Genomic DNA, 10,357 nt, shown 5'->3' with positions numbered 1-10,357 from the left:
AGGATGGTCTCGATCTCTTGACCTCGTGATCCACCCGCCTCGGCCTCCCAAAGTGCTGGGATTACAGGCTTGAGCCACCGCGCCCGGCCATACCACATTTTCTTTATCTAGTCTATCGTTGATGGGCATGTAGGTTGATTCCATATCTTTGCTATTGTGAATAGTGCTACAATGAACATATGTGTGCATGTATCCTTATAATAGAATGATTTATATTCCTTTGGGTATATACCCAGTAATGGGATTGCTCTGTCAAATGGTATTTCTGTTTCTAGAACTTTGAGGAATTACCACAGTTTTCCACTATGGTTGCTGATTTACACTTCCACCCACAGTGTAAAACTGTTTCTTTGTCTCTGCAGTCTCGCCAGCATCTGTTGTTTTCTTTGACTTTTTAATAACAGCCATTCTGAGTGGCTTGAGTTGGTATCTCATTGTGGTTGTATTTGCATTTCTTTAATTATCAGCGATGTTGAGCTTTTTTTCATATGCTTGTTGGCCTCAAGTATGTCTTCTTTTGAGAAGGATCTGTTAATGTCCTTTGCCTATTTTTTAATGGGGTTGTCTTTTCTTGTAAATTTGTTTAAGTTCCCTGGAGACTCTGGATATTAGACCTTTGTCAGATAGATAAATTGCAAAAATTTTATCCCATTCTGTAGGTTTTCTGTTCACTCTGATGAGTTTCATTTGCTGCACAGAAGCTTATTAGTTTAATTAGATCTCATTTGTCAATTTTTGCTTTTGTTGCAATTGCTTTTGGCATTTTAATTATGAAATCTTGCCCGTACCTATGTACTGAATGATATTGCCTAGATTTTCTTCTAGGGCTTTTGTAGTGTTGTGTTTTACACTTAAGTCTTTAGTCCATCTTGAATTAATTTTTGTATATGGTATAAAGAAGGGGTCCAGTTTCAATTTTCTGCATATGGCTAGCCATTTCTCCCAGCACTATTTATTAAATAGGGAATCCTTTCCCATTGCTAGTTTTTGCCAGTCTTATTGAAAATCAGATGGTTGTAGGTGTGTGGTCTTATTCCTGAGTTCTCTTTTCTGTTCCATCGATCTATGTGTCTGTTCTTATACCAATACCATGCTGTTTTGTTTACTGTAGCCTTTTAATATAGTTTGAAGTTAGGTAGTGTGATGCCTCCAACTTTGTTCTTTTTGCTTAGGGATTGTCTTGGCTATTTGGGCTCTTTTTGTTTCCATATGAGTTTTACAATAGTTTTTTCTAACTCTTTGAAGAAGGTCAATGGTAGTTTAATGCAAATATCATTGAATCTATAAATTACTTTGGGCAGTATGGCCATTTTTATGATATTGATTCTTCCTATCTATGAGAATGAAGTGTTTTTCCATTTGTTTGGGTCCTCACTGAAATCCTCTCTGATTTCTTTGAGTAGTGGTTTGTAGTTCTCTTTGAAGAGATCCTTCACTTCCCTTGTTAGCTGTATTCCTAGGAAACTTATTCTTTTTGTAGCAATCGTGAATGGAAGTTCATTCATGATTTGGCTCTCAGCTTGCCTGTTGTTGGTGTATAGGAATGCTAGAGATATTTGCACATTGATTTTGTGTATCCTGAGGCTTTGCTGAAGTTGCTTATCAGCTTAAGAAGCTTTTGGGCTGAGACAATGGTGTTTTCTAGATATAAGAGAATCTCATCTTCAACAAAGATAATTTGACTTCCTCTCTTCCTATTTGAATACACTTTCTTTCTTTCTTTTGCCTGATTATCCTGGCCAGAACTTCCAGTACTATGTTGAATAGGAGTGATGAGAGAGAACATCCTTGTCTTGTGCTGGTTTTCAAGGGGAATGCTTCCAACTTTTGCCCGTTCATTATGATATTGACTGTGGATTTTTCATATATGGGCATTATTATTTTGAGGTATTTGAGGTATTTGAGGTTCCTTCAATATGTAGTTTATTAAGAGTTTTTAACATGAAGGGATATTGAATTTTACCAAAGGGCTTTTCTACATCTGTTGAGATTATCATGTGGTTTTTGTCTTTAGTGCTTTTTATGTGATAAATCACACTTATTGATTTCTCTATGTTGAACCAGCCTTGCATCCTGGGGATGAAGCCAACTTGATCATGGTGGATAAGGTCTTTGATGTGCTGCTGGATTTGGTTTGCCAGTATTTTATTGAGGATTTTTGCATCCATGTTCATTAAGAATATTGGCCTGAAGTTTTCTTTTTTTGTTGTATCTCTGACAGGTTTTGGTATTAGGATGATGCTGGCCTCGTAATATGAATTACAAGGGGCGAGTCTTTCCTTTTCAATTTTTTTGTAATAGTTTCAGTAGAAGTGGTACCAGCTCTTCTTTGGACCTCTGGTAAAATTCAGTTGTGAATCTGCCTGGTCCTGGGCATTTTCTTTGTTGTTGTTGTTGTTAATAAGCTATTTATTACTGCCTAAATTTCAGAACTTATTATTGGTCTGTTCAGGGATTAAATTTATTCTGGGTTCAGTCTTGGGATGGTGTATATGTCCAGGAATTTATCCATTTCTTTTAGATTTTCTAGTTTATGTGCATAGAGGTGTTTATAGTATTCTCTGATAGTTTTTGTATTTCTGTAATATCCCCCATCATTTCTGATTCTGTTTATTTGATTTTTTTTCTCTTTTCTTCTTTATTAGTCCAGCTAGCAGTCTATGTATTTATTAATTTTTTCCAAAAACCAGCTCCTGGATTCATCAATTTTTTGAAGGGTTTTTAAAATATCTCTATCTCCTTCAATTCAGCTATGATTTTGGCTATTTCTAATCTTCTGCTGGCTTTGGGGTTTGTCTGCTCTTGGTTCTCTAGCTCTTTTAGTTCTGATGTTAGGTTAACTTGATATCTTTCTAGCTTTTTTATGTACCCAGAGAGATAATTAATACAGTGCTACAATAGTCTTATATTTGAAATTTTCAGTTTGTGAGGCCAAGTTGGGTAGATTGCTTGAGTCCAGGAGTTTGAGACCAGCCTGGGCAACATGGCAAAACCCTGTTTCCGCAAAATTTACAAAATTTAGCCCATTGTGGTAGCATGCACCAATAGTCCCAGCGACTTGGGAGGCTGGGGTGGGAGAATTGATTGCTCTTGGGAAGTAGAGGCTGCAGTGAGCGTGACTGCACCACTTCACTCCAGCCTGGGTGACAGAGCCAGACCCTGTCTCAAAAAAATATGTTAAAAAGATTCCCATAGTAATTATTTTTTGAGCATTTATCTTTGTTTGTATTATAACTACAGTAGTCATTCCACTGGCTTAGTTTATAATTTAAAAATATGCTACAGAACAAATGTCTATCATTACAGATTTAGTTACATAATCTTCTTAGTACACCAGCTTACTCTGGTTATCTTTGGGTGTTTGGTTTATAAAAATAATTAATCCTTATATATTGGGCACTTAATACATAGTAAAAATAATTCTTTATTAACTGTTCATCATCCCAATTGATGGTGGCACTTCTATATATGGTGGGGCACAAAGGACAGCCACAAGTATGTGATATTGCCCTCTAGAGATGCCACTTATGTTCCTAGCCCTCTGCTAACTACCTTGTATTATCTGGCATGCTATTTCATTTATCCCTGGTGGGGCAATTTGCACTTCAAGGAAACGGAATGACTTATAAGGCTACAGTCTTAACCCAATGTAGTACTGAAGTAAGTACAGTAAGAGAAATAAAACACGGAAGCCCACTAACACACCCAAGTGTACAGGTTTTTAATGTATGATAGGGAAACATTTCTGATCAGTAGTAAAACATAGGCTATTATAGAAATCATATTTGCATAATTAAATACTTGAGGGAAAATGAAGAGCTTTATTTTCTGACATACATTCACAGATATCTTCAGGATAGGCAAGAGACATGAAATAAAAGGTATCCAGGTTGAAAGGAAAGAAGTAAAACTATCCATTTGCAGGTGATGTCATCTTGTATATAGAACATCCCAAAGGATCCACTAAAGAACTGTGAGAACCAACAAATGTGTCCAGTGATGTGGCTGAATATAAGATTGACATACAATAATTAATTATATTTTATATGCTAGCAATAAACTATTCAAAGAGGAAAGTAAGAAAAAAATCCACTTAAAATAGCATAAAGATATTAAAACACTTATAAAGAAATTCAATAAAAATCCAAGACTTGTACACTAAAACCTAAAAAAAAAATGTTGAAAGAAATATTAAGAATACGTAAATAAATGAAAAGACATTCTATATTCATAGATTGGAAGACTTAATATTGTTAAGATTGGTGTTATTTCCAAAATTGATCTATAGAATCAATGTAATCTCTATCAAAGTCTCATTTGGTTTCTTTGCAGAAATTGGTAAGCTGATCCCAAAAATCCACATGAAAATGCAGGAAACCCAGAATATACAAAACAATATTTTAAAAGAAGGACGACATTGGGGTCTCACACTTCCAGATTTCTATCAAGGCAGTGTTGTACTTACATAAGGATGTATAGATCAATGGAATATAATTGAGAGTCCAGAATAAACCCTGACATCTACAGTCGTGCCAAGAAAATTCAACCCTGAAAGAATAGTCTTTTTAACAAATGGTGCTGAGACAAATGGATATCTACCTTCAAAAAAATGAATCTGGGCCTCTTCCTTACACCATCTACAAAACTTAACTCAAAATAAATTAAATTCCTAATTGTATGAGCGAAAATTATCAAATTCTTAGAAGAAAACTTGTATGTAATTCTTTACGACCTTGGATTAGGCAATGGCTTTTTAGATATGACAACAAAAGCCCAAGAAACAAAAGAAATATAGATAAATGAGACTTCATCAAAATGCAAAAGTTTTGTGATTCAAAGGACATCATAAGGAAAGTGAGAAGACAACCAACAGAATAGGAGAAAAATTTTTAAGTAATGTATCTGATAAGGGACTTGTATCTGTAATATATAGAGAATAGTTATAACTAAATAATTTTAAAAGCCCAATTTAAAGATGGGCAAAGGATCTGAACAGATATTTCTCTAAAGAAAATATACAAATGGCCAATACATTCATCAAAATGTGCCCAACATCATTAGCCATCAGGAAAATGCAAATCAAAGCCATAATAAAATACCACTTTATACCCACTAGGATGGATATAATAAACAAGAAATATAATGACAGGTGTTTGCAAAGATGTAGAGAAATTGGAACCATCACATACTACAGATGGGAACATCAAATGGCACACTACTGTGGAAAACAGTTGGGCAGTTCCTCAAAATGTTAAACATGGCATTACCATATGACTCAACAATTCTACTCCTAGGTATATCCTCAAGGGAAATGAAACAATATGCCTACACAAAACTTGAATGCGTATGTTCCTGGCAGAATTATTCATTATAGTTAGAAAGTAGAAATATCTTAAATACCTATCACTTGATGAGTAGACAAATAAAATATGACATATCTGTATAATGGAATATTATTTGGCAAAAATATGGAACAAACTGCTGATACATGCTAAAACATGAATGAACCTTGAAAACATTGTGCCAAGTGAAATAATCTAGTCACAAATTGTTATATATTGTATGAGTCCATTAATGTGCAATATTTAGAATTGGTATATCCATAGAGACAAAAGGTAAATTTGTGGTAGCATAGGGCTAGGGGTGGGAAATTGAAGGGAAAATGGTAGTGATGGCTAATGGCCATGAGATTTCTTTTCGTAGTTATGAAAATGTTCTAAGATTGATTGTAATGATGGTTGCACAGCTCTGTAAGTATACTAAAAAACCATTGAATTATGCACCCTAAATAGGCAAACTATATGGTATGAGAATTATATCTCAATAAAGCTGTGATAAAAATCTGTCATAATATTATTTCAAAGTATTCTATTATATGGATTTTCTCTATAATAGATTGAATTAAAGTCACATATTTTTTCTCTATTATGCATGTTTTAATATTTATATTTTAGTCCATTTCCCTGATCATTTTATTTCGATTTAGTATAAGAATTTGAATTAATGGATCAAATGTTATGAGAATTTTAAGATTTCTTGATTCATGGAGCTAAATGTCTACTATGTTGTTAATTATAAAAACTAAAGAAAATCAAACATATACATAATGTAGAGGGTGGGGTTGTATGCTATATTTTATTAAATTTTTCTATGTTTATTTCATATACAATTTGTATATTTAATGAAATTGTGCGTATGTACTGTTCTGCTACTTGATTCTTTCACTTAAAAGTATATCTTCAGAACATTCCCATGTCAGTCTACATAGGACTACCTTATACATTTTAATGGTTGCATAATATTCCACTCTTTAGAATTACCAAAATTTATTTAATCAATTCTCCATTGATTAACATTAGAAATGTTTAATACTTTTACTATTAACAACATTGATCTATTGAATATCTATATGCATACTGCATCCATTTATTCACCTGGGGAAGAGATATAATTTCCAAAGTTGTTCTGTTCCACTCCACATATGATATGTGACTTTTCTATTCTTCTCATTGACAGATGTAGACTTTGTTTTTTCCAGTTAAATTTGGGAGGACCTGTGGCTATTTTGATCAATATAGTACAATGTAAATCACTTTGTGTGACTTTGAGGTTAGGTCAAAAAACACCACAAGGTTATCTGCCTGGCATCTTTGGAATGCTCACTCTTGGACAAGCAGCTGCCATGTAATAATTCTTCCTACCCTGAAACCACCATGCTGAAAAGGCCATATATATGCTCTTTGGTTGACAGCTCCAGCTATGTTGTAATCCAAAAGCCAGCAATAACTGCCATCCCTGTTAGTGAGCTCTGTTGGATTTCCATCCCAGTCCATCTATAAGATGATTGCGGTCCCAGCTGACATATTTAATTTATTTATTTACTTAATTATTTATTTTTTGAGACAGAGTCTTGCTGTGTCACCCAGGCTGGAGTGCAGTGGTATGATATTGGCTCACTGCAACCTCTGCCTCCAGAGTTCAAGCAATTCTCCTGCATCAGCCTCCTGAGTAGCTGGAATTACAGGTGTGCACCAGCACACCTGGCTAATTTTTATATTTTTAGTAGAGACAGGGTTTCACCATGTTGGCCAGGCTGGTCTCAAACTCCTGACCTCAAGTGATCTACTCACCCTGGCCTCCCAAAATGCTAGGATTATAGGTGTGACCCATGGCACCTGGCTTCCAGCTGACATCTTGACCTCAACATCATGAGAAACCCAAAATAAGAACCTAGCAGCTGAACACTTCTTAATATAAATGGTTAGATTTTGGAGTAATTTGTTATGCAGCAATACTAACCTTAATGACTTGTATAAAACATGAAATAATACTAGGAGTAAAGGAAATCATAAATAGCCCACAAAAGCCTAAAATATTTACTATCTGGCCCTTTGTGGAAAAAGTATGTTATCCCATGTGTTAGACCAAAGAAAACAACTTAATCTCAACCACCACAACAATCATCATCATTGAGATGTGATGTTGAGTGAGTACTAATATAGATGCATATCAGGGTACAGGTATCAGTCTATTCATTTTTGGGGGATAACTCAAACTTCTTTAATTTTTTATTTTTGAGACAGAGTCTTACTCTGTTGCCCAGGCTGGAGTGTGGTAGCACCATCTCGGCTCACTGCAACCTCTGCCTCCTGGGTTCAAGTGATTCTCATACCTCAGCCTCCTGAGTAGCTGAGATCACAGGCATGTGCCACCACACCCGGCTAATTTTTGTACTTTTAGTAGAGATGGGGTTTCACCATGTTGGACAGGCTGGTCTTGAACTCCTGACCTCAAGTGATCCACCCACCTCAACCTCCCAAAGTCCTGGGATTACAGGCATGAGCCACCACACCTGACCAAAATACATACAATTTTAAAGTTACAAAAGTATTATCCTGTGTAATTTAAAAACGATCAATATTTGAGTGCTGGAAACCCATAATCTAAAAGTTGAAAACCTGGTATAGTGGAAAGAATCTAGAATTCAGACTTGGTATTTACTTTAGAAAAGTAAACTCTTCTAGGCCCAGGGGTTAGCCCATCTGTGAAATGGGAGTATAATAGTTGAAAGAGGAACTGAGAACTTAGTCTTCCAAAATGTCAGAAAGACCATCTTATGCCCCACCTCCCACCCCAGCTCCTGTAACACAAATGCCCAGCACACCAGGGTTTGTGAGATACAATCTATACAGTCATCTCACCTACAACAAGTACAGGCTGGGAGGGAACCCGGTCACCAAGAGCTGGGTCATAGCATCGTCTGGTATTATGATTCCAAAACCCCCAAAGCCACCAGATAAGCCACTGACGCCTCATGCCCTGCATGAGGTACAGCAGAAGGGTCTAGGACCAAGTACAGGCTTCCAACCCTGACCCAAAGTTGTGGGAGATTGGCAAGATTATTGATGGCGTGTGGCGAGATCTCACTGATGAAGAAAAACAAGAATATTTAAATGAACACGAAGCAGAAAAGATAGAGTACAACGAATCTGTGATAGCCTATCATAATTCCCCCATGTACCTTGCTTACATAAATGCAAAAAGTCACGAAGAAGCTGCTTTAGAGGAAGAAAGTCAACAGAGACAGTCTTGCATGGAGAAAGGAGAACCGTACATGAAGCAGTCTGAAGATACAGATGATTACGATGATGGCTTTTCAATGAAGCATACAGCCACCACCCATTTCCAGAGAAACCACCACCTCATCAGTGAAATCCTTAGTGAGAGTGTGGTACCGGACGTTTGGTCAGTTGTCACAACAGCTAGAATGCAGGTCCTCAAACGACAGGTTCAGTATTTAATTGTTCATCAGAAAAAACTAGAAGCTGAACTTCTTCAAATAGAGGAACAACATCAGGAGAAGAGGAAATTCCTGGAAAGCACAGATTCATTTAACAATGAACTTAAAAGGTTGTGCAGTCTGAAAGTAAAAGTGGATATGGAGAAAATTGCAGCTGAGATTGCACAGGGAGAGGAACAGGCCCGCAATGGGCAGGAGGAAAGGGAGAAGGAGGCGGCAGAGCAAGCTGAGCGCAGTCAGAGCAGCATCTTTTCTGAGGAATAACATGCAGCCAACAAAGGAGAGGAGAAGAAAGACAGAACATTCCAATGGAGACAGAGGAGACACACCTTGAAGAAACGACAGAGAGCCAACAGAATGGTGAAGAAGGCACATCTACTCCTGAAGACAAGGAGAGTGGGCAGAAGGGGGTCTACAGTATGGCAGAGGAAGGAACCCGTGATAGTAACACTGGCTCGGAGAGCAACAGTGCAACAGTGGAGGAGCCACCAACAGATCCCATACCAGAAGATGACAAAAAAGAATAAATGTTGTCTTGTTTTATGTGTTCTAAATACTGTTTTAAATGAAAAAAATGCTTTTTGGTTTAAAAAAGAAAGAAAGATGAATAATGTGGAGATTTGGTAAGGATACAGAGTAACTAGAACCCACATATACATTCTGGATGGAACTATGAATTGAAAAAGCACTTTGGAAAACTGTCAGTATTTACTAAGGTTAAACATTCATATATGCTCTGACTCAGCAGTTGCACTCCTGGTATATATGTAACAGAAATAAATTTTTATGTCCACCAAAAGATGTGAACAAGATTGATCATTAAGTACAAAACATAAAGCAATGCAAATGTTCATCAAGAGAAGAATAGCGTTATAATCTTATAATGCGTTACATACAGAAATGAAAGTGACAAATTTACAGCTACAAACAACATAGAATAAAAACACAAATATAGCACTGATACTTCCATTGTAATCCCTCTATCACCTCCTGTCTACATAAACACATACCTGTGGAGTTGAAAATGGGTTCAGGCTTGAGGCCACAGAAGAAATTCAAAGACAGTGAAAAGCAGAAGCAGCCCGTGGAATTCAGCATGATGGCTGATACCCCCAGTTGTTGGAGTTTGTCAAGAGAAAAATGTGCTTACACATTTTAATTTGAATTAATTACCCCAGTGAATATTGAGGGAGATCAAACAAATCAACATAGCATCAGATTTTATTTTAACATATTTCTTGTGAAGCAGGTTAATGCAGAGAGGCACAGTTTCTATGAGCCTCTGATATGCTCAAACACACAGTCTAATGCCTTGTCTGATAGAGCAGACACTGGAGTGAAACTTAGGAGATCGTCCTGGGTTCTGGTGTCAGATCTAACCCAAAACCTACCCTGCCATGGGTAAGGTTCTTCATTTCTGTGGGAAGATCCCATCTGGGAAAGGACTCTCAGTTACTAGAAGGGATAGAATTCACTATTCACAATTATTTTATCAAGTACAATGACTATGCATATTATTTATTCTTAAAGCAAGATTCCTCATAGTGCATGACAAAA

The 10,357-nt window shown here is 36.5% G+C and overlaps 1 protein-coding gene and 1 pseudogene across 1 annotated transcript in view; one reads left to right on the top strand and one right to left on the bottom strand.

The window, feature by feature from the left end:
* The window catches only part of TCEAL4 (transcription elongation factor A like 4), a 12,022-nt gene extending 4,594 nt beyond the window's left edge, over nucleotides 1–7,428 (bottom strand). Inside the window, exons 1-2 of the mRNA XM_037734744.1 lie at nucleotides 7,131–7,428; nucleotides 6,435–6,554 (exon numbers count right to left, since the gene is read on the bottom strand). The gene's annotated coding sequence lies outside the window, so the exon portion shown is untranslated. The remainder of the gene's footprint in view (nucleotides 1–6,434; nucleotides 6,555–7,130) is intronic.
* A 669-nt stretch (nucleotides 7,429–8,097) lies between these two features.
* LOC108295785 lies at nucleotides 8,098–9,388 on the top strand (annotated as a pseudogene).
* The last annotated feature ends 969 nt before the right edge of the window (nucleotides 9,389–10,357 follow it).

This window comes from Cebus imitator, unplaced genomic scaffold, assembly GCF_001604975.1.
Source record: "Cebus imitator isolate Cc_AM_T3 unplaced genomic scaffold, Cebus_imitator-1.0 Scaffold658, whole genome shotgun sequence".
NCBI classification, from domain to species: Eukaryota; Metazoa; Chordata; class Mammalia; order Primates; family Cebidae; genus Cebus; species Cebus imitator.
This window is presented reverse-complemented; position numbering and strand designations above follow the sequence as displayed.